The sequence below is a fragment of the Protopterus annectens genome, chromosome 5.part1 (genome assembly GCF_019279795.1).
Source record: "Protopterus annectens isolate FY-2018-M chromosome 5.part1, PAN1.0, whole genome shotgun sequence".
Taxonomy (NCBI): Eukaryota; Metazoa; Chordata; order Ceratodontiformes; family Protopteridae; genus Protopterus; species Protopterus annectens.
The window spans coordinates 566142256-566167557 of record NC_056736.1 but is presented as its reverse complement, the minus strand read 5'-3'; the positions used below and the strand labels follow the sequence as shown (position 1 = coordinate 566167557).

At 42.7% G+C, this 25302-nt stretch overlaps 1 protein-coding gene across 1 annotated transcript in view; it reads right to left on the bottom strand.

Moving 5' to 3' along the window:
• XPO4 (exportin 4) overlaps nt 1-25302 on the bottom strand; it is a 1500264-nt gene that overhangs the window by 911926 nt on the left and 563036 nt on the right. The window lies entirely within an intron of this gene.

Genomic DNA, 25302 nt, shown 5'->3' with positions numbered 1-25302 from the left:
TTTTCTCTTTTAGACGCATAACTGCCACCACAATTACGACAGCTGACTATGAGGCTAGGTGAGGGAATATGCATTGAGTTTGCTGGCTCACCCTTGTGCTTCATGGAGAGTGTGCACACTTTGGAATTTGCTAGAAAGCTACGGGGTTCACCAGTGACTGTTACAGGGTTCACAGTTGCTGCTCTGTGCTTGGGCCTGTTTCTTTCAACCACGTGCTGCCTACTATCAACATTAACACTAGAAAATACTAGAAGCATGCATTTCTCATTCCTAAGCATATTTGTGTGCTTTTCTGTGAGTTCATATATATATGACAAATCTCAAAAGCCTTGGTCAAAGTTAAATCACTGTCTCGAAGCAAAATCTCTCTCACAGCATCTCTAATACCACACGTCTGTCTTATCAGCTCATCTCTTAAATCCCCAAATCCGCACATTTCTAGCTTTATTTCTCAAGTCAGTGATATATGCTGCAAAAGTTTCCCCAGGCTTTTGATCCCTTGTGTAAAATAAGTGCCTTTCCACTGTAATATTCGTTTGGTGGGGGGTTACACATTTCTCTAAATTAATGTTTTAAACACTCTGGGTCTTCCCTTGATTCAGCCGGTACCACTATATGACTATTTTCCCCCTTCCCCTACAAACACAGCAGGTGCATACACAAATGAACACACACCTCCTACGGTTTCTGAACCAGCTAAATTAAGCAGAATAAATGCCTTTGTACTCAGACATCTTTATCAGAAAATGCAGCCTGTATGAAAATGTCGTACGTTTGCTCAAACACTCTCCAATTCTCTTCAATATTACGAAATACAAGAGGACCTGGTTTTCGAAATCTTTCAGCCATGCCAACAAAGTATGCCCAAAACCACAATGAAAACATGGCCCTTGTAATTATGTACAAACATGCACACACACCAGGTACTTGTAACAACATTCAAATGCACAAATAACTCTTTAAAATACTGTACTTTGTGAAATAAGCTTTGAAATGGCTGTATTTTGTGAAATAAATGTACTGCAATACTGCACAAACTTGCAAACACTTTGCATACTCTGGATATCTCAAATAGCTTTAATTAATACAAAAAAATAGCACAGAGAAAAAAATGTGTTTTTCTTATTTTATTCATCTTATGCAATTTGGAAATTGTTTCAAACATTTTCGTAACTATTTCGAATATTTTTATCATTATGTCACAGTTTTGCACATTTTGTTTAGCTAAAAATTAGTTTTGAGCATTCTGAGTGCTTTGTTTTATATTGTTTGAGCAAGAAATCATTTAAGCAAGTTTTAGTACCTAAATTTCATCTCTGACCTGTTTTGCGAGTTATACGTACAGTAGGGATGATCCATTCCTCTATATTCCTCCAGCATTAATTGTGTGCATCTTGGTCTTGATCCCAGACACCACATCTCGTCTTGGTTTACAAATGAAGACAGACGGAGTAGTTCATTTACATGCTTTATTACATAGAAACACAGGATGGAGGACAGCAGAACAAAATATGAACAAAATATAAACAAACTGATTAACTGACAGACTACACTGACATGCATGCTTACATCTCAACAGCTTACTGCAAAATGGCAGTCAGGCTCGCACATGCTCAGTATTTTTACATGTGCAAGCCCATGGAAAGCTTCTTAAAGGTATACATACATATTGATCTACAACATGGGAACAAGTCCCACTTAAAGTACTCCCAACATGCGGGCAGACAGCCCATGAGGAGGCTTCAAGACCATTAAAGCATTAAACATACCCCAAGTAAAATCCTGCCATTCACGGTGGGGATCTAACAGGGGAAATGTATTTAGTTTTCTTCTGCTTTTTCTGAGGGACACCTGCCCTAAAGAACCTCGGAGGTTCAGACCCTTGGTGTGAGTCAAAGGTAATAGTAGGCATTTCCTCCCTTACTAAAATCTGAGGAATCCTGCTCAGTCCCTCTGACATCAACAGAGGTTCTCCCTCAACACCAAGTGCAGATGGACAAGGCTCCAAGGACTTGACAGACTTTGGATCCTTCCAGCCTCCAACATGGTTGCAGCAGAGGAATTCAAAGAACGCACCAGACAGTCTTCATGGCTTCCACCAGCTTCTAGAGAGGCATCCAGCGAAGTCTGGACAGCAGCCAGTTAAAGCCTGATCTTTTTGGCCTTCTTAGCATGGGGCTGGCCCTTGGGATGGGAGGATTCTGCCACAGCACCCTAAGCCAATAGTTTAGGTCACTGATTCTCAAGATTAACAGACAAGGAGGATAAACGACTGTGTAGGGTCTCGGGCAGAAACATTTGGCAGACAGTACTGCGTATGGTCGTGGGAAGCACCCAAGCAAAATAAGGCACTAGTCATGATGGTCATTATGGAGAAACTGCCTCTCACACTGACATTTTCACTTCCTTGCTGACATGAGCCCAAATACCAAGCAAAAATGAAAAAAGGAGAGAGGAAACCCCAATTGGGAACTTGCCTGAAAACGGCTTGGTAACCAGCACAGAAGGGGGTTCAGGCTGATATTCGATAATGACTTTCAGACTAGTGGCAAAGAAGCTCCCAAGTGTTTGCATTCATTTGTCACCTTTATGCCCTGCGCCTTACATGCGGAGCGTGTGTGCCATGTACAGCTCTGCAAGACGTAAAGGCTTTGGTATACTGGCTGGACGTTGGGCTATCCTTGAGAGGAGACCCCTTACATAAAGAACACTGCAACAGTAGAATGGAAGGACATTTTCAGGACTGAAATCCAATCTGTGGTGACTGCAAGAATGAGTGGTCTCAGTCTACATTTTCATAATATGGTAAGTGGCAGCAAGACAAGTGCAAGTGGCAAATGAAGAGAAAACCTGACGAAGGTAGCAGGGACAGCTCAATCAATCAACTCTACAGATGGAGAAGCTGGCATTCACCTGGGAACAAGTGACTACTGAACAGCAATTCATAACAAACAGGATTAGTCTCAAGGCATACCAAAGTCATAAGGATTACCTTTAGGCAAGATTATCTTGGCAAAAGCAAGTGTACACTGCAAAAGGGTTAGAACAGTTTAGAATGAAATGATTGTGAGGAAAAATCAAGAATGCCATCACAAATATAAAAATAAAACCAAACAAACTGCAATGTTACTGCAATTCTCTAAAATAGAAAAGGCAAAAAATAGTATTTGGAATGCAATGAATCACTGAAATGCATTTCAGTAACCTCTGCGTCAAGAGGTTAGGAAACAATTACTTGCCTATAGAAGTACTAAATACCAAGGTGATTTTATTTACTGATCTACCAAAGGACCCCCATATTTTCTTGGTTTGGTTTGCACTGCTTATATTCAAGCTCAGCAATTTTGTCCTCAGATGCACAAAACAAATTGCAGTCAAATTTTCTTCCATGAACTATAACACACAACTTATAATGAAATAAAACTAGAGATCCAATAAATGGAAAAGTCGCATCTTACTAGTTTGCAGCATAAATCTACTTTTATCAGCTCACGTACAAGATACCTAGCTAGGAACCATTAAGGAGGGTCATTTCCTGTTCAATTAACATTCAGCACTTTTTTAGCAAAATCCAACACGGAGGACACTTAGGTGCTCACACTGATGCTTGTAGTTATGTACTATGTCAAACCCATAAGAGCATGTATATATCAATATCCCAAGAGCATTCCAGCTCACCTCCAGACCACGAGCAAGTACCTTCTTACAAGTCTACAATAATGTAAATTTGAAGCTATGTTAATGAACAAGTAATATAAAAATATATAACTGCTTTGCTTACAGAAAACTCAGACAACAGGCAGCAGAAGACGACTGATGCAGAGAGGGTATTCCTGACCCATCAAACAGGATCGTCTACCAGATCAACTGATAGAATTATATATGCAATCTGCTTGATTCATCTTAGGTTGGGCGGAAGCTAAAGCAATACCAGGGTGGAAAATGCCAGAGGACTGTGCATGGTTTAAGCAGATATGCGAAAACATGAACCAAGTTTATGAACTAAATCAAAACATTCTTAAGTCATCATTGTATAATCCAACAAAGAAACCAAGAGGACCCTTAAATGCCTGGGTGGGACACTGTCCCATCCCTTTGCTCCCACTAACCCAGTGTTTCTATGTCAGGTGTTATAAACTAATGCACAGCAGCCAGTTTTGAAACTGATGTCTGGCCAACAAATGTCTGGACTTGGACATGTGAACCATAAAGTACAGTTGTGTACACTTACATAAATGCAGATGTTAGAGAGTGTATTCACTGTTGCAGTCATTACACTTGGGTTATCCTGCTGGCAGGCTACCCTCAGACGGCCTGAATTCCCAAGTCTAGGTCGGGCATCAATTGCTGTCGCCTCTTCCCTGACATCAGGGCAGCAGGGGTATAAAAGATGTAGCAGACGCCATTTTCTTCAGCTTTTCTTGCCCCAGATGTCAGGTACCCCCAAAAGGGTAGGCTAAAAGTATGTCATTAAAACATTCATGTACCAAAATATATTTTTCCTTCACCTACAAGCAAATACACCACATAGATTATATAGATTAGAGCAGTACAGATAAGTTCCAGCAAAGATATGGGGGATGGCGGGTGGGTAACCTGAACTGCAACAGTGAATACACTCGAACATCTACATTTATGGTAAGTGTACACAACTGTACTATGTTCTTCGTGTTTCACTGTTGCAGTCATTACACTTGGGTTGAATCCCAAAGCTATGGTTGGGAGGCTGGAGCTAAGTAGCATTTGGAGCGGCTATGAAACCCTGCAGAACTGCAGTGGCAAAACCTGCCCTGGATTTATAGTAGAGTGGTAAATGATAGCACTTTGTAAAGGTGTGCACTGAACTCCAGGTAGCAGCCTCTAAAATGTCTTTGGTTGGTACTCTCCTGAGGAAGGCTGTTGAAGTGGCTGCTGCTCTGGCTGAATGTGGCCTAATGCCCTTAGGCACTGGCTTGCCATGTTATGAATAGCAGAAACGAATGCAGTGGCCTATCCACTTTGAAATAGTCTGCTTTGAGATAGCCTTTCCTTGTGATCCTGCAGCATATGCCACTAGTAATAGCTCTGTCTTTCTGAAAGCTTTGGTTCTGTTCAAGTAGAAGCGTAGCTGTCTGTGTAGGTCCAAAGAATGTAGAATCCCCCCCCCCTTATTCTGTGGGTTTGGATAAAAAGTAGGCAGATGAATAGTTTGGTTAAGGGCCACACTGGACACTACCTTAGGCATAAATGTTGGGTTTGTCATCAGAGAAACCCTGTCTGGATAAAAAATGATAAAAGGTTCCACAGCCATGAGTGCCTGTAGCTCTGAGACTCGTCTTGCAGAGGTTATTGCTAGGAGCAGAGCTGTTTTCCAAGATAAAAACTTTATATCAGCTGTAGCGGCCGGCTCAAAAGGAGGCAGGGTGAGTTTTTCCAAGACATAACTGAGGTCCCATGCAGGCACTGGTGATCTCCTTGGAGGCCTTAAGTTTTTGGCTCCTCTGAGGTACTGCCTTAAAGGATGAGGAAAGATTGGTGGCTCTGTATTGTAATGAGCTGAAATGGCAGAGGCATGAATTTTAATCGATGAAAAGGATAGGCCTTTGTCCAGCATCTCAGTTAAGTATTGCAAAATCTAAGGAATATTTGGTACAGCTGTGTCAATTCCTTGTGCCTGGTTCCAAGCACAGAATCTCTTCCATTTTGCAGCATAAGATTGTCTGGTACTAGGCCTTCTGGCCTCCAAAATGAAATTCATCACAGCTTTAGTGATAGGTGCGTTTTGTATGACTACATTATCCGCCATGCTGCCAGACAATCAGATCCTGCACAGCCAACTCAAGACCTTGTTTTATTGGGACAGTAGATGAGGTATTTGAGGGAAGGTCCAAGCCGGGTATTGAGACAAGTTCCTTAGGATTGGATACCAGTACTGGCGGGGCCAGTCTGGGGCAATCAGTATCATCTTTGGCTTCTCGTCTGACCTTCAGGAGTACCTTGGGGAGGAGAGGTAGTGGAGGTAAGGCATATACTGCTACGTTTTTCCAGCTGAAAGATAGGGTGTCCACTTTCTATGCTTGTCTGTGATAGGTCCTTGTGCAGAATCTTTTCAGTTGGTAGTTGTGAGGAGAGGCAAATCGATCTATATCCGGGCAGCCCCATTTCATTGTTATCATGCTGAAGACTTGTGGATCCAATTTCCACTCGTGGGGATCCATGAGGTTTCTGCTTAGTTAGTTTGCCAGAGTATTTATCTTTCCTGGCAGGAATTGTACCTGCAGATGTACTTGGTAAGTCAATGCTGTCTCCCACAAAGTCATGGCTAGTCTGCAAAGGGGGCAAGAATGAGTGCCTCCCTGCTTGGTTATATACCACATGACCATGGTGTTGTCTCTATCAGTAGGTGTCCCGGATGAAGTAGGTCCTTGAAGGCTGTCAGGGCATTCTGAACAGTATCACTTTCTGATTGATATGTAGATGCATTTGGTTTGCGGACCATGTGCCTTGAATACATCTTACTGCCATGTGGGCCCCTCAAATATAATCTGATGCATCCGTTGTTAATGTCTGCCTGGCTGGGGGTCAAGTGAATGGTTGTCCCTTGTTCTGGTGACAAGCCTTTGCCCACTATCGAAACTCCTGTTGCAGACAGGGAATGAGGGTAACTATTGTTTCCAGGCTGTAGCAATGTTCAGTCCAAACACTTGAAGTTTCCTCATATGCAGTCTCACATATGGAATTAGTAGAATGCAGGATGCCATGAAGCCCAAAGCTTGCAGAACTTTTCTTGCAGATAACTGGGCCTTTGTTGCCAACAGTTTGAAATAGGTAGTCAAGTTGCCTTTGTCTGTCTGGCGCGAGATAAGCCATCTGGGCAGTTGTATTTAAGCTTGCACCCAGGAATATTATCTCGAGTGGGTACTAGTTTTGATTTCTTTTCGTTGACTGTGTACCCTGGGCCTGTTAGAATGTCCTTGTTCTCTGCTTGAATGAGGCAGTCATCCAAGTAAGGATATATTTGTATTCCTCTGTCTACAGAATGCAATTACTGGTGCCAAGCACTTTGTGAAGACCCTGGGCACAGTATATAAGCCAAAGGGCAGTGCAGAGAATTGGTAGTGCATTGAGCCAGCTTTGAATCTGATGCATCTTCTGCAGTCTAACTGGAACATGCAGGTATGCCTCTTTTAGGTCTAAAGTCACAAGCCAAGCCTTCTTTCCCAGCATGGGCAGAAGCTGCTGTAGAGTCAACATTTTGAATTTTGGTATATCCAGATATGTGTTTAGAATAGATAAGTCCAGTATTGTTCTCCAGGCCTTGTCCTTTCCTGGTACCAAGAACAGTCTTGAATAAAATCCTTGTCCCTGCTCTTGCTCTGGTACTTGTTGAATGGCCCTCATGCCCATGAGGAATGAGACTTGTTTTTGTGCCTCTGCCCATTGTTGTTTTGGCAGGTCTGGCCAACCGTTTGTCCTTGGCAGGGTATGGAAGTGAAACTTGTAGCCTTGTGATACTATGTCTAGGTCCCATTTGTCCTGTGTTGTGTGCCAATTTTGAGAAAAAAGTGATAGTTTTCCCACTAAAGATGCTGCCAGAAGGTAAGTGCTTGGTGCAGGGCAGGGGGGGGGGGGGAGTCATTGGGACTGTTTCCTGTATGGCTGTGATTTGTCCTCCACTTTTGGAGGTAGAAGCACCCCCACTGTTTAGACCTGTATGAACCTTGGGGTTGGGATCTGCCACTAGGGCATCTGTATCTGCCCCTTTGGGTCTGACACTGGAAAGGACCAATTCTTTGTAGGCCAGTGTCTGCTAAATCTTGGAGGCTGTACCTGTAAGAAATTCTTGACCGTTTGCATAGATTTAGATTTGTCCTCCATTTTCTTTAACACCAAACAAAGTATCATGCTGTAATGGAGCATCTAATAATTTTGCTTTGACATGAACAGGCAGATTTTGTTCCTTTAACCAAGCATGCCTCCTAATGACAGAACCCATAACAACGGCCCTGCAGGAGGCCTCCAGAGAATCAAAACCACACTGCAAAGTATGCTTCCCAACTTGTTCAGCTGCATGCAATAAATCCTGCATTTCTTCGTTTTCTGCACATTCAGAATTTAACATTTTCTGTTTAAGCAGTGATATAATATATTGCTGATATTTCAGCATATGAAACTGACAATTTAAAGCCCTTACAGCCAAGGTAGCAGAAGTGCAAATCTTTTTCACCATCTGTCCAATGCCCTAGAATCCCTGTCAGAGGGGGTAGGTTTTTTTTGCAGTGGAAGCCTTGACCCCTTTGGGACCCTGAGAGAGAGTTTCTGGGTCAGCAGCAGTGTTTTTGCAAAGGATTTATGAGTCAGGAACCCTGTAGTACCAGTCCGGCTTAACAGGAGCTGGAGCTAAGGAGTCAGGGGTCAGACTGGACTCTGAAAATACATCATCTACAATGTCTAACAGGTGGAATAGCTAGGGGCCTGTGTTGTGGAAGTAAAAGGAAGTCTCTGAGCCTTTTCTTAGATTCTGAAAAATCTTGGCTCTCCCAGTGGAAATGCTCCCTCATGTTATGCAAGGTTTCCTCAAAAGAGTAATCCTCAGGAGGAGAGGCTGAAGGGATGGATTCTTCAGCATCAGAATCCTCATAGGGAGGAAGAGAGTATTCCTGATCAGAAGAGGAATCAGATGAAATGGAAACCTGATCTGAAGATTCATATACTGTCTCTTGCCTAGGCCTTTTATCAGGTGGGGGATGGGAACCCCTGATCAAAGTAATTAAGTCTTCGGTCATTTTGAGCATCTTTTTTGGGCATGGAGGCCTGTCCATGAGGCTGTTGTACTTGTTTCTTTGTCTTTAAAGGTGCGTTAGTCTTTGCCTTTGAAGCTGAAGTTGTTTTAATGTATAATTGTTTAGGTCTGAAAACACCCTCAGAAGCAGATGCCTGCTCAGCGGCTCCAGACCCATCTGAGGGAATGGTCTCTGAAGGTCCAATACCTTGAGCTTCCAGCGGCCTGGTCGATTCCACGTCTGAGTTGGTAGCGGCCTGCGGGTCTAAAGTAGCGGGCGTCAGGGGCTGCGAAAGCGCCTCACTGAGAACCGGTGAACTGCTTAGAGGAAGCCTCGTCTGTTTTGGACCTCTGATGCCTGTCCTTTTCTTTTTCTTTGCGGTTCTTGTGAATTTCGGTAGTCTGGCTATCAGACGACATTGTATAATTAAATCTTCTGCCAAAATAGTGTACTGCAAAATTGCGACGCTTAATAGTGAGTTGGTTAAATCTAGCACAAAACCGACAACTAGCAACTTCGTAGTCAGGGCCTAGGCAAGGAATACAGTAGGAATGAAAGTCCTTATGAGGTATTTGCTTCCCCACAAGAAATACAATTATTAACTTTTTCTGACATCGGTCTGGAGCAAGAAAAAAGTTTCCCCAACGGGGTACTTAGCTTTGAATACAGACTTCGGATCTGAAATTCGAACACGAAAATCTCAGGAGTCGGCCGACCAGCACTTGCGAACTGCTTCTGCTTTGGGCACCGCATGGCAAGAAAGACTGAAGAAAATGGCGTCGGCTGCATCTTTTATACCCCTGACACCCTGACGTCAGGGAAGAGGCGACGGCAACCAACCCCTGACCTAGACTAGAATTCAGGCCGACTGAGAATAGCCTGCCAGCAGGATAACCCAAGTGTAATGACTGCAACAGTGAAACACGAAGAACATCTGCTGATACATCATCCAAGAACACAGAAAAATGAACGGTCTTCCAGAACCACAGCTGAAGTGGTCTAAACACCAATGGGGGTCTGGGGAGGAGTCTATTTTCTCTGACTACCTTGAAGGTACCCAAAATAACTGGATGTCAGCTTGAACACTGTAAATGGTAAAGCAGTAACCAATCCCAAATAAGAGGCCCCTGCTAATGACCTCTTGTTTAGAGACTAAACCAGTGTGAAATGGAGCATGTCAGAATCAGAGGAAACTTCTCCTTGCTCTGCTGGTAGACAAACATATTTATTTATTTTATTTATTTTACATTTGTTAACCGGGCTGGTCCAACTGGATGCATATCCTTTTTCAGTAGAGGCCCGAGGAGAAAAGCTCCAATCATAATCTTCAAACACAAAATATCAAAACAAGTTATATAAAGAAATACAGGTTATAAAAATACGAGTTACAAAAAGTATAAAAAAAGTAGACGTTGTACATTTACAAGGTTAGTAAAAAAAGTCAATTTACATAGAAGTATAATGAGACAAAGATCATTCATCTGGTAAAACATGACAGGGAAATGTTATATACTAATAGAGTATATCAAGAACCGGAAACTGCAGAGACAGAACGGTTTTACTCAACTAAACAGGGTTTCTTTTATATGATACTGCCTCCATCCAGAAATGCTTTCAAAGAACAAACCTTACTATAACCTTTTCCAACGGTTAGTAGATGCTACCCCACCCCAACTAGATGTTTACACTTGATTTTTTTCCCCCTAAAGCTAATAATGTCTAGAGCAGGAGGAGGAGGAGACAAAAATGTCGCCAACGTTCTACTGCAGTTTCTGGAGTTTACAGAAAACATTAGCAAAATTTTAAAAAAGCAAAGGAAACTCATTTAGCTATGTGGAGTATTTAACTAAACGTTATACTAAAATTTTCCTAAATAAAAACAAATGGCAGTTATTTCTGGCTTGAAAAACATCTGAAGCAATGAGAAATCAACCCATTAATTTCAGGTCACAAATCAAGTGAGGTGTGTTTTGCTTTGCCTTAATACCTAGGCTGCCCTCCACTGGTCAGACACAATAGCAGTGTGCTCCAAGAAATGTCTGACTGTTGAAGACCTTGCCAGAACACTGCTGTCTGCATTCATCTCACCCCAATAATATACTAGGATTCCTTTAGCAACAAATCAAACTGCAGTGAACTGCCAAATTTACAGCTTCACAAACTTTTATCTTAGGTATTATACTGGATTCTTATCAGTGCTGCATTTAATGTTCCTACATACATTGCTTTCTTTTTTTCCCCAACTGGCAGGAGTATAAAAATATATTTCTGGGATGGCTGTTTTTTTACTTTGAGACTCAGTAATTTACTGAACTTGCAGGCATAGTTACTGCTCCTCTATTCTTTGATTTAAATACCCTAACATATGCCATTTATCCAAGCTGCTTTGTAGAGCACTTTCTAAAGAAATTTTCTAAGCACTGTGACTTCATGGATACAAGATATTTACAATAAAAAGAGGTGCTGATACAAGTTCTGAACTGTACACATCATTCTGTTTCACCTACATAATCTGCGTATACTTCCAAAGCAATTCTGAAACATTCTGATGTAAACCATACTAGATTACTAATTAGAAAAATAAGTTATGAACCTGCCAAAGTAGAAGATACTGCAACATATTAACTATTGCAGTACTGACACTTTACACTCCTATCTGCATAAGCTTGACAACCAGCCTATCATCTACATTTCATCTTTTTTTTTAGCATTTTCAATACATCAAGTAATTGCATACTGCATTCCTTGTTGAAGCAGTTTAGTATCAGAAGATGCATGGGCAACAGAGCCCAGGCTTGCAGTCATTAAGTAATCTGATCACCCACACTTCAAAAATATTGACTTGGATGCCTGCAAAATAAATGCCAGATCAGAGAAGGTCCAGCACTGATACCTGTGGTGCCAGCAACTTTCACAACTTGGGATCAGCTGGATAGCCAACTTGCAATTCAGCAGATAAACTTAATGTAAACCCTGTGTTATCTTACTTTTCAAAAAGTCATGGTCAGGCCAAGATAGGCAACATGTACAGAGTAACCACTGACCACAGCCTGAGCCTTTTCAAATATGTCTAAGATTCAGCAGACAGGATCTGACCCTCACAAAAATAGAGTGGGGTCTAGCTCAGTTCAATTGCCTAAAACAGCATTTAAGAATCCTGCTATGACACATTCCATTGCTTTGCATAAGGCTGATGAGGATGATGGGCCTATAACTACCTGGGACTGTAGAGAGGCTACCCTTGTGTAGAGGAGTCACAGTAGCTGTTCTGCAAGTATCAGGTATAAACCTGTGGACAGTCGAACGTTGAAAAGTTTAAGTAGTGGTTCAGATAGTACATACATGGCACGGATGAAAATGCAGCCTCGTATGTTATCCAGTCCCAGAGAAACATTTTTAGATGTTGATAGGAATTTTAAGACTTGCTCCAAGGTGATTTCATGGGAAAGTACATTTTTAGGATAATTGAAAAAGTGTGTAGGTGGGATAGAGTTGACCCTAAATTTGTCATCCAATACATTGGCTATATTCTCGAAAGTGGAATAAGTGATATTATGGATGATCTCACTGCACCGAATATTATTCCTTAACTTCCTACCATAACTGAATAAAGATTTCCAGTTTATTTTAGTATAAACAGCAAACTTAAGTTTGTACTTTGCTCTAAATTTAAACAAGCCTTGTACACAATAAATATAGCCGAACTCTGGTGGGCATCTGAATATCAGGAGCAAAGAACAGCATTAAAACAAAGGATTCCCTCACTTCAAGCAACCTCCAGAAAAAATTATGTATGTGCTAATATTACCTTTTGTACAGTACTGAACCTTTATGTTATTTATGGCCCCTTGCATCACCAGAAAGTACAGTTGTGTACACTTACCATAAATGTAGATGTTAGAGTGTATTCACTGTTGCAGTCATTACATTTGGTTTATCCTGCTGGCAGATTGCCCTCAGTCGGCCTGAATTCCAAAATCTTGGGTACTGCATTGGTTGCTGTCGCCTCTTCCCTGACATCAGGTCATCAGGGGTATAAAAGATGCAGCCGACACCATTTCAGTTTTTCTTGCCCCAGATGTCAGGTGCCCCCAAAAGGGTAGGCTAAAGTTATATAAATAAAACACACATGCACCAAAATAAGCTTTACCTTCATCTATAAGCAAATACACCACATAGGTTGTATAGATTAGAGAAGTAAAGATAAGTTCCAGCAAAAATAAGGGGGATGGCAGGTGGGTAACCTGGACTGCAACAGTGAATACACTCAAACATCTACATTTATGGTAAGTGTACACAACTGTACTATGTTCGTGTTTCACTGTTGCAGTCATTACATTTGGGTTGAGTCCCAAAGCTATGGTTGGAGGGCTGGAGCTAAACAGCATTAGCAGCTGCTATGAGGCCATGTAGAACTGCAGTGGCAAAGCCTGCCCTGGATTTAGAGTAAAGAGGCAGATTGTAATGTTTTGTAAAGGTATGCACTGAACTCCAAGTAGCAGCCTCTAAAATGTCTTTGGTTGGTACTCCCCTAAGAAAGGCTGCAGAAGTGGCTGCAGCTCTGGTTGAATGTGGCCTAATGCCCTTTGGCACTGGTTTGCCATGCTGCGAGTAGCAGAAACGAATGCAGCGACCTATCCACTTTGAAACAGTCTGCTTGGAGATGGCCTTTCCTTGTGATGCTGTGGCATATGCCACTAGTAATTGTTCTGTCTTTCTGAAAACTTTAGTTTTGTTCAAGTAGAATCTAAATTGTCTGTGTATGTCCAAAGAATGCAGAATTTTCTCCCCCTTGTTCTGTGGATTTGGATAAAAAGTTGGCAAATTGTTTGGGTAAGGGCTACACTGGATACCACCTTATGCATAAATGGAGGGTTTGTTCTCAGAGAGACCCTGTCTGGATAAAAAATGATAAAGGGTTCCACAGCCATGAGAGCCTGTAGCTCTGAAACTCGTCTTGCAGAAGTTATTGCTAGGAGCAGAGCTGTTTTCCAAGATAAGAACGTTATATCTGCAGTAGCAGCTGGCTTAAAAGGAGGTAAGGTGAGTTTTTCCAAGACATAAATGAGGTCCCCATGCAGGTATTGCCGTTCTCCTTTGAGGCCTTAAGTTTTTGGCTCCTCTGAGGTATTGCCTTAAATAAGGATGAGAAAAGAGTGGTGGCTCTGTATTGTAATGAGCTGAAATGGCAGAGGCATGGATTTTAATTGATGAAAAAGATAGGCCTTTGTTCAGCATCTCAGTTAAGTATTGCAAAATCGGTGGAATATTTGGGACAGCTGTATCAGTTCCTTGAGCTTGGTTCCAAGCGCAAAAGCTCTTCCATTTCCCAGCATAGGATTTTCTAGTACTAGGCCTTCTGGCTTCTAAAATGACATCCATCACAGCTTTACTGAGAGGTGTGGTTTGTATGGCTACATTATCCACCATGCTGCCAAGTTTAGGGTCCTGAGTTGGCTGTGCAGAATCGGATTGTTTTGCTGGGACAGTAGATTAGGTATTTGATGTAAGGTCCAGGCTGGGCATTGGGACACGTTCCTTAAGATTGGATACCAGTACTGGCGTGGTCAGTCTGGGGCAATCAGAATCATTTTTGGTTTCTCCTGTCTGACCTTTATGAGTACCTTGGGGAGGAGAGGCAGTGGAGGAAAGGCATATACTGATAGGTTTGTCCAGTTGAAAAATAAGGCGTCCACTTTCCAAGCTTATCTGTGATAAGTCCTTGTGCAGAATCTTTTTAGTGGATTGTTTTGAGGGGAGGCAAATAGATCTATGTCCGGGCGTCCCCATTTCTTTATCATGCTGAAGACTCGTGGATCCAGGTGCCACTCGTGGGGATCCATGAGGTTTCTGCTTAGTTCGTCTGCTAGAGTATTTTCCCTTCCTGGCAGGAATTGTGCCTGCAGTTGAACTTGGTAAGTCAATGCTGTGTCCCATAAAGCCATGGCTTGTCTGCACAGGGGATAAGAATGAGTGTCCCCCTGCTTGTTTATGTACGACATGACCATGGTGTTGTGTCTTTATCAGTAGTTGTGCCGGATGAAGTAGGTCTTTGAAGGCTGTCGGCATTTTGAACAGCTAGCATCTCTTTTTGATTGATATGTAGATGCTTTTGGTTTGTGGACCAGGTTCCCTGAATACCTCTTCCTGCCATGTGTACCCCCGAGACAATCTGAAGCATCCGTCATTAGGCTCAGCCTGGCTGGGGGTAGTCAGAATGGCTGTCTCTTGTTTTGGTGACAAGCCTTTGTTCACCATCGAAACTCCTGCTGCAGGCAGGGAATTAGAGTAATCATTGTTTCCAGGCTGTGGCAATGTTGTGTCCAGACACTTTTTAGGTACCATCGAATTTTCCTCATATGCAGTCTTGCATATGGAATTAGTAAGATGCAGGATGCCATGAAGCCCAAAGCCTGCAGAATTTTTCTTGTAGATAACTGGGCCTTTGCTGCCATTTCCTTGAAATAGGTAGTCAGTTGCCTTTGTTTGTCTGGAGTGAGATAAGCCATCTGGGCAGTTGTATTTAAGCCTGCACCCAGGAATATTACCTCTTGAGAGGGTACTGGTTTTGATTTCTTTTTGTTGACTGTGTACCCTAGGCATGTTAAAAGTCTCATCACAAACGTCAGATGCTGTAGTAGAATGTCCTTGTTCTCTGCTTGTATGAGGCAGTTGTCCAAGTAAGGATATATTTGTATTCCTCTGTCTGCAGTAAGCAATTACTGGTGCTAGGCACTTTATGAAGACCCTGGGTGCAGCAGATAAGCCAAAGGGCAGTGCAGAGAATTGGTAATGCTTTGAGCCAGCCTTGAATCTGAGGTATCTTCTGCATGATTGTCTGATTGGGACATGCAGGTATGCCTCTTTTAGATCTAAAGTCACGAGCCAAGCCTTGCTGCCCAGCATGGGCAGAAGTTGCTGCAAGGTCAGCATCTTGAATTTTGGTATATCCAGGAAAGTGTTTAGAATAGATAGGTTCAGTACTGGTCTCAATGCCTTGTCCTTTCTGGGTACAAAGAACAGTCTTGAGTAAAATCCTTGACCCTGCGCTTGCTGTGGCACTTGTTGAATAGCCCTCATGTCCATGAGAGCTGCGACTTGTTTTTGAGCCTCTGCCCATTGATTTTTTGGCAGGTCTGGCCAACTGTTTGCACTTGAGAGGGCATGGAAATGAAACTTGTAGCCTTGTGACACTGTCTAGAACCCATTTGTCCTGGGTTATTATGTGCCAATTTTGAGAAAAACGTGATAGTTTTCTCCCTAAGGGTGCTGCCAGAAGATAAGTGCTTGGTGCAGGCAGGGGGAAGTCATAGGGACTGTTTCATGCATGACTGTGCTTTGTCTTCTCCACCTTTGGAGGTAGAAGCACTCCATGGCTTAGACCTGTAGGATCCTTGTGGCTGTGATCTGCCTCTAGGGTGTCTGGATCTGCCCCTTTGAGGTCTGTCTGAGACTGGAAAGGACCAATTCTTTGAAGGCCAGTGCCTGCTAAATCTAGGTGGCTGTACCTGTAATAAATCCTTGACTGTTTGCATACATTTAGCTGTGTCCTCTGTTTTCTTTAACACCTCTTCTGCCTCAAACACCAAACAAGGTATCATGTTGTAAAGGAGCATCTAATAATTTTGCTTTAACATGTTTGTTCCTTTAACCAAGCATGCCTCCTAATGACAGAACCCGTAACAGCGGACCTGCAGGAGGCCTCCAGAGAATCAAACCTACATTGCAAAGTATGATTTCCAACTTGTTCAGCTACATGCAATAAATCATACATTTCTTTGTTTTCTGCACATTCAGAATTTGCCATCATTTTCTGTTTAAGCAGTGTCATGATACATTGCTGATATTTGAGCATATGAAACTGGCAATTTAAGGCCCTTACAGCCGAAGTAGCAGATGTGTAAATGTTTTTCCCCATCTATCCAGTGCCCTAGAATCCCTGTCAGAGGGGTTAGGGTTTTTTGCAACAGAAGCCTTGACTCCTTTTGGACCCTGAGAAATAGTTCCTGGGTCTGCAATAGGGTTTTTGAAAATTAATTTATGAGAGTCACAGACCCTGTAGTATCTGTCCGGCTTAACAGGAGCTGGAGGCAGAGTCAGGGGTCAGACTAGACTCCGAGAACACATTATCTACAATGTCCAACACATGTGGAATAGCTAGAGGCCTGTGTTGAGGAAGTAAAAGGAAGTCTCTGAGCCTTTTCTTAGATTCTGAAAAATCTTGGCTCTCCCAGTGGAAGTGCTCCCTCATGGTATGCAAGGTTTCCCCAAAAGAGTAGTCCTCAGGAGGAGAAGCTGAAGGAATTGATTTTTCAGCATCAGAATACTCATTGGGGGGGGTATTTCTGATAAGAAATGGAAACCTGATCTGAAGATTCATAGTCTCTCTCTTGCCTAGGCCTCTTATCAGGAGGGGGATGGGAACTCCTGATCAAGGTAATTAAGTCTTTGGCCATTTTGAGCATCTGTTTTTTGGGCATGGAGGCCTGTTCTTGTGGCTGGTGAACTTGTTTCTTTGCCTTTAAAGGTGTTGTCTTTGAAGTCGGTTTAATATATAATTGTTTATGTCTGAATACACCTTCAGAAGCCGATGCCTGCTCTATGGCTTCGCACCCATCTGAGGAAATAATCTCAGAGGCTCCAATACCTTGAGTTTCTAGCGGCCTGGCCGACTCCACGTGGGAGTCGGTAGAGGCCTGCGACTCTAAAGTAGCGGGCGTCAGGGGCTGCGAAAGTGCTTCACTGAGAACCGGTGACTTGCTTAGGAGAAGCTTAGTCGGTTTTGGACCTCAGTTGCATGTCTCTCTCTTTTTCTTTGCGTTTTTTATGAACTCCGATAGTCGGATGACTATCCGACATTGTATAATTAAATCTTTGCCCAAAATAGCTTAATGCAAAATCGTACCTTCGCTTAATAGTGCGTTGGTTAAATCTAGCACAAAACCGACAACTAGCAACGTCGTGGTCAGGACCTAGGCAAGGACTACAGTAAGAATGTAAGTCCTTATGAGGTATTTGCTTCCCAGAAGAAATACAATTAACAACTTTTTCTGACATCGGTCTGGAGCAAGAAAAAGGTTTCCACAACGGGGTACTTAGCTTTTAATGAAGACTTCGGATCTGAAATTCGAACACGAAAATCTCAGGAGTTAGCCGATAGGCACTTGCGAACTGCTTCTGCTTCGGGCACCGCGCGGCAAGAAAGACTGAATAAAATGGTGTCAGCTGCATCTTTTATACCCCTGACGACCTGACGTCAGGGAAGAGGTGACAGCAACCGACGCAGGACCCAAGACTTTGGAATTCAGGCTGAGGGCAACCTGCCAGCAAGATAACCCAAATGTAATGACTGCAATAGTGAAACACCAATAACATCTTACTCATACATCCCTCCTACCACCCAAGCTTATCTCATCCTTTAAGATCTGCAAGCTTGTCCACAAAACTATAAGGCTTTTGCTGAGGTCTCTCACTCTATAGTTGAAGTTGCAATACATCCCAGTAACTTCTTTCCCGAATCTGAAACAAAAAATCCCTGTTTCTATCCCAAGTCCACTCTCTGCCTCTCCTATTTTAGTATTTATCTAACTCATTATATACCCTCCCACACAACAAATACTAAACTTCTAGCCTGTAAGTAGCCCAGATTCTTAATTACCATACCCCTGCTCTTCACTGCAGTACACTCCTGATCAACCCAACTGCAAAACTACTGATTGTGAAAAAAAATCTCTGGCTAGCTCCAACCCGCTACACTGTCTCACTCCACCCCCCTACCCTCATTCCCACCCACCACATCAGTTACTTACATAGTATCTATAGCTCCTGATATCTACCACCATTATCCAAGCTTTCTACACAACTCCAACCCCTCCACACCCACAGCACAGCTATCTCCATACTGCATAGTACTTGTTTGATGCAACAACCTACTCCAAACCTCATCACTATCATATATCTTAACACATTTCCCCTTCACTAATTATCTCTACTTAAATACTCTGTTTCTCCAACCAGTATCAACTCTCTCCAACCAGTATCAACTCAAGCAATGATTCTCCCCCACCACAGCATCTACACAGTGCCACTACTCACCCTGCTGTACATACTCCTTGCTAGCCACCTCATCTAAGCAAACACTAATACCAGCAACTATAAAGAAAAATCCACCCTGACTTTACCTCTCAACATCAATAGTTTCTCTAACATTAAACTATACTTAACTGAACACAACATAATTCACCTTACCAAATTCTGCCACCTTCCTGCACTTAAAATAATCATATAACCCCTCTAGTCTCTCGAATAAGACTAACCTTCTACACCGTATCAAAACTCAGCTCCTTAAGCTTTTACAATGTGGAGATGTTCATCCCAACCCCGGACTACACAACCAACCACCTCCCACCAAACAATCTCCACCAAAAATTTGCTACCAACACTAAACTTGTGCAGTATAGGTAATAAAATTACAGACTTTCCTCCATGGCTCATACTCCACTCTCCAGACGTAATAGCAGTCCCCAAGACTTGGCTAAAGCCGCATATTAAAGATTCTGAAATTGTCCCTCCTGGCTACTACATTCTAAGAAATGACAGAACCCATAAAAAAGGAGGTGGGGTGGCATTAATCGTTCATTTCAACTTGTCAATTACCCCTTTCACCAAACCCATCCCCCTTCTTTTGGTAATGCAGAAATATTCTTAGCATCTATGCATATAAACAACTCTAAACAGTTATGTATTGGAGCAGTTTACACACTCCCTGGATAAATCACAATTCTCAAAGACTTTCTCTCCTGGACTTCCAATAATATCTCTTATGAAACTATTACAAAGGGGCAACACTAACCTTAATTGGCAAAATATGATCACTATTCACCCAACAGATAAAATTACCTCCATGGTTTCACACAGATTATTACAGCCCAACCAGTATGCACAAAAACAACCATCCAGTGACAAATTTAGACTGGAGCCTGGTAAATAACCCACTTAAATGCTCCAATTCTAATATCTTCCAAATACTTAAGTGACCACTCACCAGCCTATACCTACAGAATTCCTCCTTGGGTGCCCCACAACTATAAAATCTCTGGAAATCTAACCAAATTGAATCCACACCTTTTCAATAGTACCCTAAAAGCTATAAACTGGGCCCCCTTAAAAACACTTCCACTAGATGATGCTGTAAATTCACTTTAATAAAACTTTCATAGACACTCTCTATAGCTTAGCTCCTCTATGTGACAGAAGGATTAAAACAAACCACACACACAGGCTTACAAAACCCACTAAGCAAATATTACTAACCAAAGACCAAGCCTGGAAAGAATGGCAAAGAACAACATGAAACCAATCCGCTAAAATACAAGCAACTATGCAACCTAGCAAAGAAACTAGCCATTGCAGACTTTTTTTCACTCAAATAAACAGCCAAACTAACACTCCTAGAAAAGGTAATCTCAAAACCCCTCATCAGCCCAAGATAAAGAGCCATCGCAAATAGCACACGTTTAACTCCTACTTCAGAGATAGTATACCAAAACTTATAACGCTCCCCTTTCTTAACACCAACCCTGACCCCCTAGAAAATCTAACCCATACAGGTTCCCATAAATTGTCACCCAATTCAAAACTCCTTTATCACTCCAAACCAAACCCACACAGCCACACCCTCAGCAACTTTCTCTCTTTAATCTCTTCCTACCTACCTTACTTGTTAATAAACTTCTCACAAAACTAAAACCTTGTTCCCTCTCTGCTGACAATCTTCCATCAGAATATGTAAAACTCACCGCAGAAGAAATGGCCTGTGCTATCAGTATACTAAATAAACAAGATCTATCACTAAATCGTATGTCCCTAAGCTCTGGAAAAAATCTATCATAATTCCATTGCACAAGAGAGGAAAAACAATGAAGCATCTAACTTTAGACCCATCTCAAGCCTCTCCCCCTCTATCTAAACTGCTAGAAAAGTGCATCCACCAACAACTAATGAAATTTCTCTTGGACAACAATCTCCTTTACATCCAGCAAACATGGATTTTGGCCTGTACATAGTATTACCACAGCACTGCTATCCTTCACAAACTGTATATACAAAGCTATGGATAAGGGCCAATTCACATCTGCAATTTTATTACACCTATCAAAGGCCTTTGACAGTGTCTCATTCTAAGTTTTTACAGCAAAACTCAACAGCAGGCTGTCCCCAAACTACTCAAAAGTGGTTCTTCAACTGTTAATCTGAAAGACAGCAATATGTCAAATGGTTACCTAGGCTATCCAAATTCCAGGTAAACAGTAATGGAAGTCCCCCAAGGGTCTATTTTAGGACCACTGCTCTTCAATATATTTATTAACCTTCATACTGCCTCACTCCAAAGCACACTCATCCAGTATGCTGACGACTCCACTATTATCTCCACATCCAACAAACCCTAGCATCTCTTAACAATTACACAAGACGCCTCTACCTCTATAGAAACATGGCTAAACAATGCACAACTACTACTCGACCCAAATAAAACTAAACTACTGCCGTTCTCTCCAAAATCCCTCTCATAACTTCAAAATATATTCACAGAACAAAACACAAACTGAAATCGTTAAGAGGCAAAACTTTTAAGTATTACTATGGATTCTAAACTTACCTTTGAACAACACATACTTAATTCAATTAAAAAAGCACACAAAATTGGCACACTTCACAAAAACAGTGCATGGATGCTTCCACCAAAACACTAGCCAATTCCTTCTTACTCCAGTCTCTTCTTTATGGGGCCCCTGTACTTACTAATCTTCACACAACCTTAAAGAACAAATTACAATCATGTTATCATAAAGCTGCTAAATCTGCAACTGGTGGCTCTCACCACTATGTTGCCCTGAAACAAGTACAGTTGCGTACACTTACCATAAATGTAGATGAGTGTATTCGCTGTTGCAGTCATCATATTCGGGTTATCTGCCTGCAGGTAAGCCTCAGCCGGTCTGAATACCAGAGTCTTCAGATTTCTGCGTCGGATGCTGTCACTTCTTCCATGTCGTCAGGGGTATAAAACATGCAGCCGACGTCATAAAATCAGTTTTTCTTGCCCCAGATGTCAGCTGCCCCCACAAAAGGAAGCACTTATAAGGTATGGAACACCCCCATCAAAAAGCAAATACACAAGAAAAAATAAATATACCAAACAAGAAGGAAAGGCAGAGCCAAAAGAAGTCAGGGGGCTTGAGGCAGGGTAACCAGGACTGCAACAGTGAATACACTCGGACATCTACATTTATGGTAAGTGTACACAACAGTACTATTTTCTTCGTGTTTCACTGTTGCAGTCATCACATTTGGGTCGATTTCCAAAGCTAGTGAAGAGAGGAGGTAGTTAAAAAGCATTAGGGCCAGCTATTAAGCCCTGCAAGACTGCTGTGGCAAATCCAGCTCTGGATTTAGAAAAGATAAGCATGTGGTACTGCTTGGTGAAGGTATTATGTACAGAGCTCCAGGTAGAAGCTTCCAGGATGTCCCTGGTAGGGACTTCTCTGAGAAATGCTGTAGGGGTAGATGCAGCCTTGGTGGAATGTGATCTTATCCCTTGTGGGAGAGGTTTTCCATGGTGTTTGTAGCAGAAATGAATGCAATGGCCTATCCATTTGGAAATGGTTTGCTTTGAAATGGTCTTCCCCTCTGCACCTGCAGCAAAGCCAACTAACAGCTGTTCAGATTTTCTGAGAGGCTTAGTCCTGTCCAAATAGAATCTAAGTTGTCTGTGCACATCCAGAGTGCAGTATTCGCTCCCCTTTGTTTTGTGGATTAGGGAATAAAGTAGGCAAATGAATGGACTGATTTAGGGCCACACTAGAAACCACCTTGGGCATAAAGGAAGGGTTAGTCCTGAGGGGAAAACCTGTCCGCATGGAAGAGAATGAAGGGTTCCACTGCCATGAGGGCCTGTAATTCAGACACTCTTCTTGCTGAAGTGATGGCTAGAAGAAAGGTTGTTTTCCAAGAAAGGAATTTCAACTCTGCTGTTGCAGCTGGCTCCGGGGGGTGAGCTTTTCCAATACAATGTTAAGGTCTCAGGCTGGAGTGGCAGCTGTCCTGGGGAGGTCTTAAATTTTTGGCCCCTCTAAGGAATTGTTTTAGCAAGTGGCGAGAGAAGAGGGGTGGCTCAGTATTTTAATGTGCGGAGATGGCAAAGGCCTGAATTTTAATTGACGAGAAGGATAGGCCCTTGTGGAGCATTTCTGTTAAGTACTCTAGAATATGAGGTAAGCTGGGCACCTTTGTGCCCATCCCCTGACCTGGCTCCAGGAACAGTATTTTTTCCACTTTTCAGCATAGGATTTTCTAGTACTAGGCCGTCTTGCCTCCAGAATGACATCCAGCACCTGCTTACTGAGGGATGCTGGAGGAGAGCTCAAGGAATTAGCCAGGATGCAAGGTTCAGGTTTGAAGCTGAGGGTGCAGAATCTGGCCCGTCTGCTGGGACAGCAGGGAAGGGGTCTGAGGCAAGTGCCATGGTTGTAACAGTGTCCTACTGCGCAAGAGGGGGTACCAGTGCAGGATGGCCAGTCTGGTGCAATCAGTATTGTCCTTGGCTTGTCCTGCTTGATCTTTAGTAGTACCTTCGAGACGAGAGGGGGGAAAGGCAAAAACAGAGAGGCTTTCCCAGGTAAAGAACAGGGTATCCACTTTCCAAGCTTGACTGTGGGGAGTTCTTGTGCAGAATTTGTTCAACTGGTAGTTCTGAGGGGAGGCAAGCAGGTCTACCTCTGGAGTCCCCCATTTGTTCTTCAAGAGGCTGAATATTTTGGGTTCTAGTTTCCATTCGTGTGGGTCCATGAGATTTCTGCTTAAGTCGTCTGTCAGTGAATTTAGCTTGCCTGCCAGGAAGTGTGCTTATAGGTGTACTTGGTAGCTCAAGGGTGTGTTCCACACAGCCATGGCTAGTCTGCAGAGAGGATAGGAGTGGGATCCCCCCTGCTTATGTATCATAACTGTGGTGCTGTCTCTGTCTTTACCAATAGTTGTCCTGGAAGAGTACGGTCTTTGAAGGTTGTCAGAGCATTCTGTACAGCTAACATTTCGTTTTGATTGACATGCAGGTGCATCTGTCTTGGGTTCCATTTACCCTAAATGCACTGCCCTGCCATGTGAGCTCCCCATGCATAGTCTGATGCATCTGTTAGGGTTTGGGTGGCAGGGGGTAGAGTGAAAAGGAGTCCCTTGTTGGGGTAGCAAGCCTCTGCCCGCCTAGAGACAAGGAATGATAGGAATCATGGTTTCCAGGTCCTGAGAATGTTGACACCATAGGCTTTTTAGATAACACTGGAGGTTCCTCATATGCAGTCTTGTATATGGAATTAACAGAATGCAAGAGGCCATGAACCCCAGAGCTTTCAGTATTTTCCTTGCAGATAGCTGCGTTTTGTGGCCAATAGTTTGAAGTAGGTTGTCAAATAAACGTGTTTCTCCAGAATGAGGAATGCCATCTGGGGAGTTGTGTTCAAGCTTGCTCCCATGAATACAATCTGTTGGCAGGGTACTAGTCGAGATTTATTTTCGTTGATGGTATACCCCAGTGAGGTTAGAAGTTTCTTTATGAATGCCAGGTGTTTTATTAGCAAGTCCTGGCTTTCTGCCTGAATCAGACAATCGTCCAAGTATGGGTAAATTTGAATATTTCCCTGCCTGCAAAATGCAATGGCAGGAGCTAGACACTTTGTGAACACCCTGGGTGCAGTAGATAAGTCAAAGAGAAGTGCAGAGAACTGAAAGTGCAAGGAGCCCACCCTGAAACAACGGTATGGTCTGTAGGATCCTCTTATTGGGATATGCAGGTAAGCTTCTTTTAAGTCTAGGGTTGCCAGCCAGGCATCCTTGGCTAGTATAAGAAGAAGCTGTTGCAGAGTTAGCATTGTGAATTTTGGAACCACCAGAAAGGTGTTGAGAATAGAGAAGTCCAGGATAGGACGCCAGTTGTACTCTTTTCTCGGTACCAGAAAAAGTTTTGAATAAAAACCTTGTTCCCTTTGTTCTGCTGGGATAGGTTGAATAGCCCTGGTACTGAGAAGAGAGAGAAAGTACAGTTGTGTACACTTACCATAAATGTAGATGCTCGAGTGTATTCACTGTTGCAGTCATTACATTCGGGTGATCTGCTTGCAGGCAGCCCTCAGTCGGCCAGATTATCAAAGTCTTGGGGGTCCCAGCGTCGGTTGCCGTCTCATCTTCCATGACGTCAGGTAGTCAGAGGTATAAAGTGTGCAGCCGATGCCATTACATCAGTTTTTCTTGCCCCAGATGCCAGGTGCCCCCATAATGGTAAGCAATTATATATAAGGTTACACCTCCAACAAAAAGCAACTACACTAGAAAGCTTATGTATAGTAAACAAGAAGAGAGGTATAGCCAACAGAAGTCAGGGGGCTGGAGGGAGGGTAACCAGGACTGCAACAGTGAATACACTCAAACATCTACATTTATGGTAAGTGTACACAACAGTACTATGTTCATGTTTCACTGTTGCAGTCAT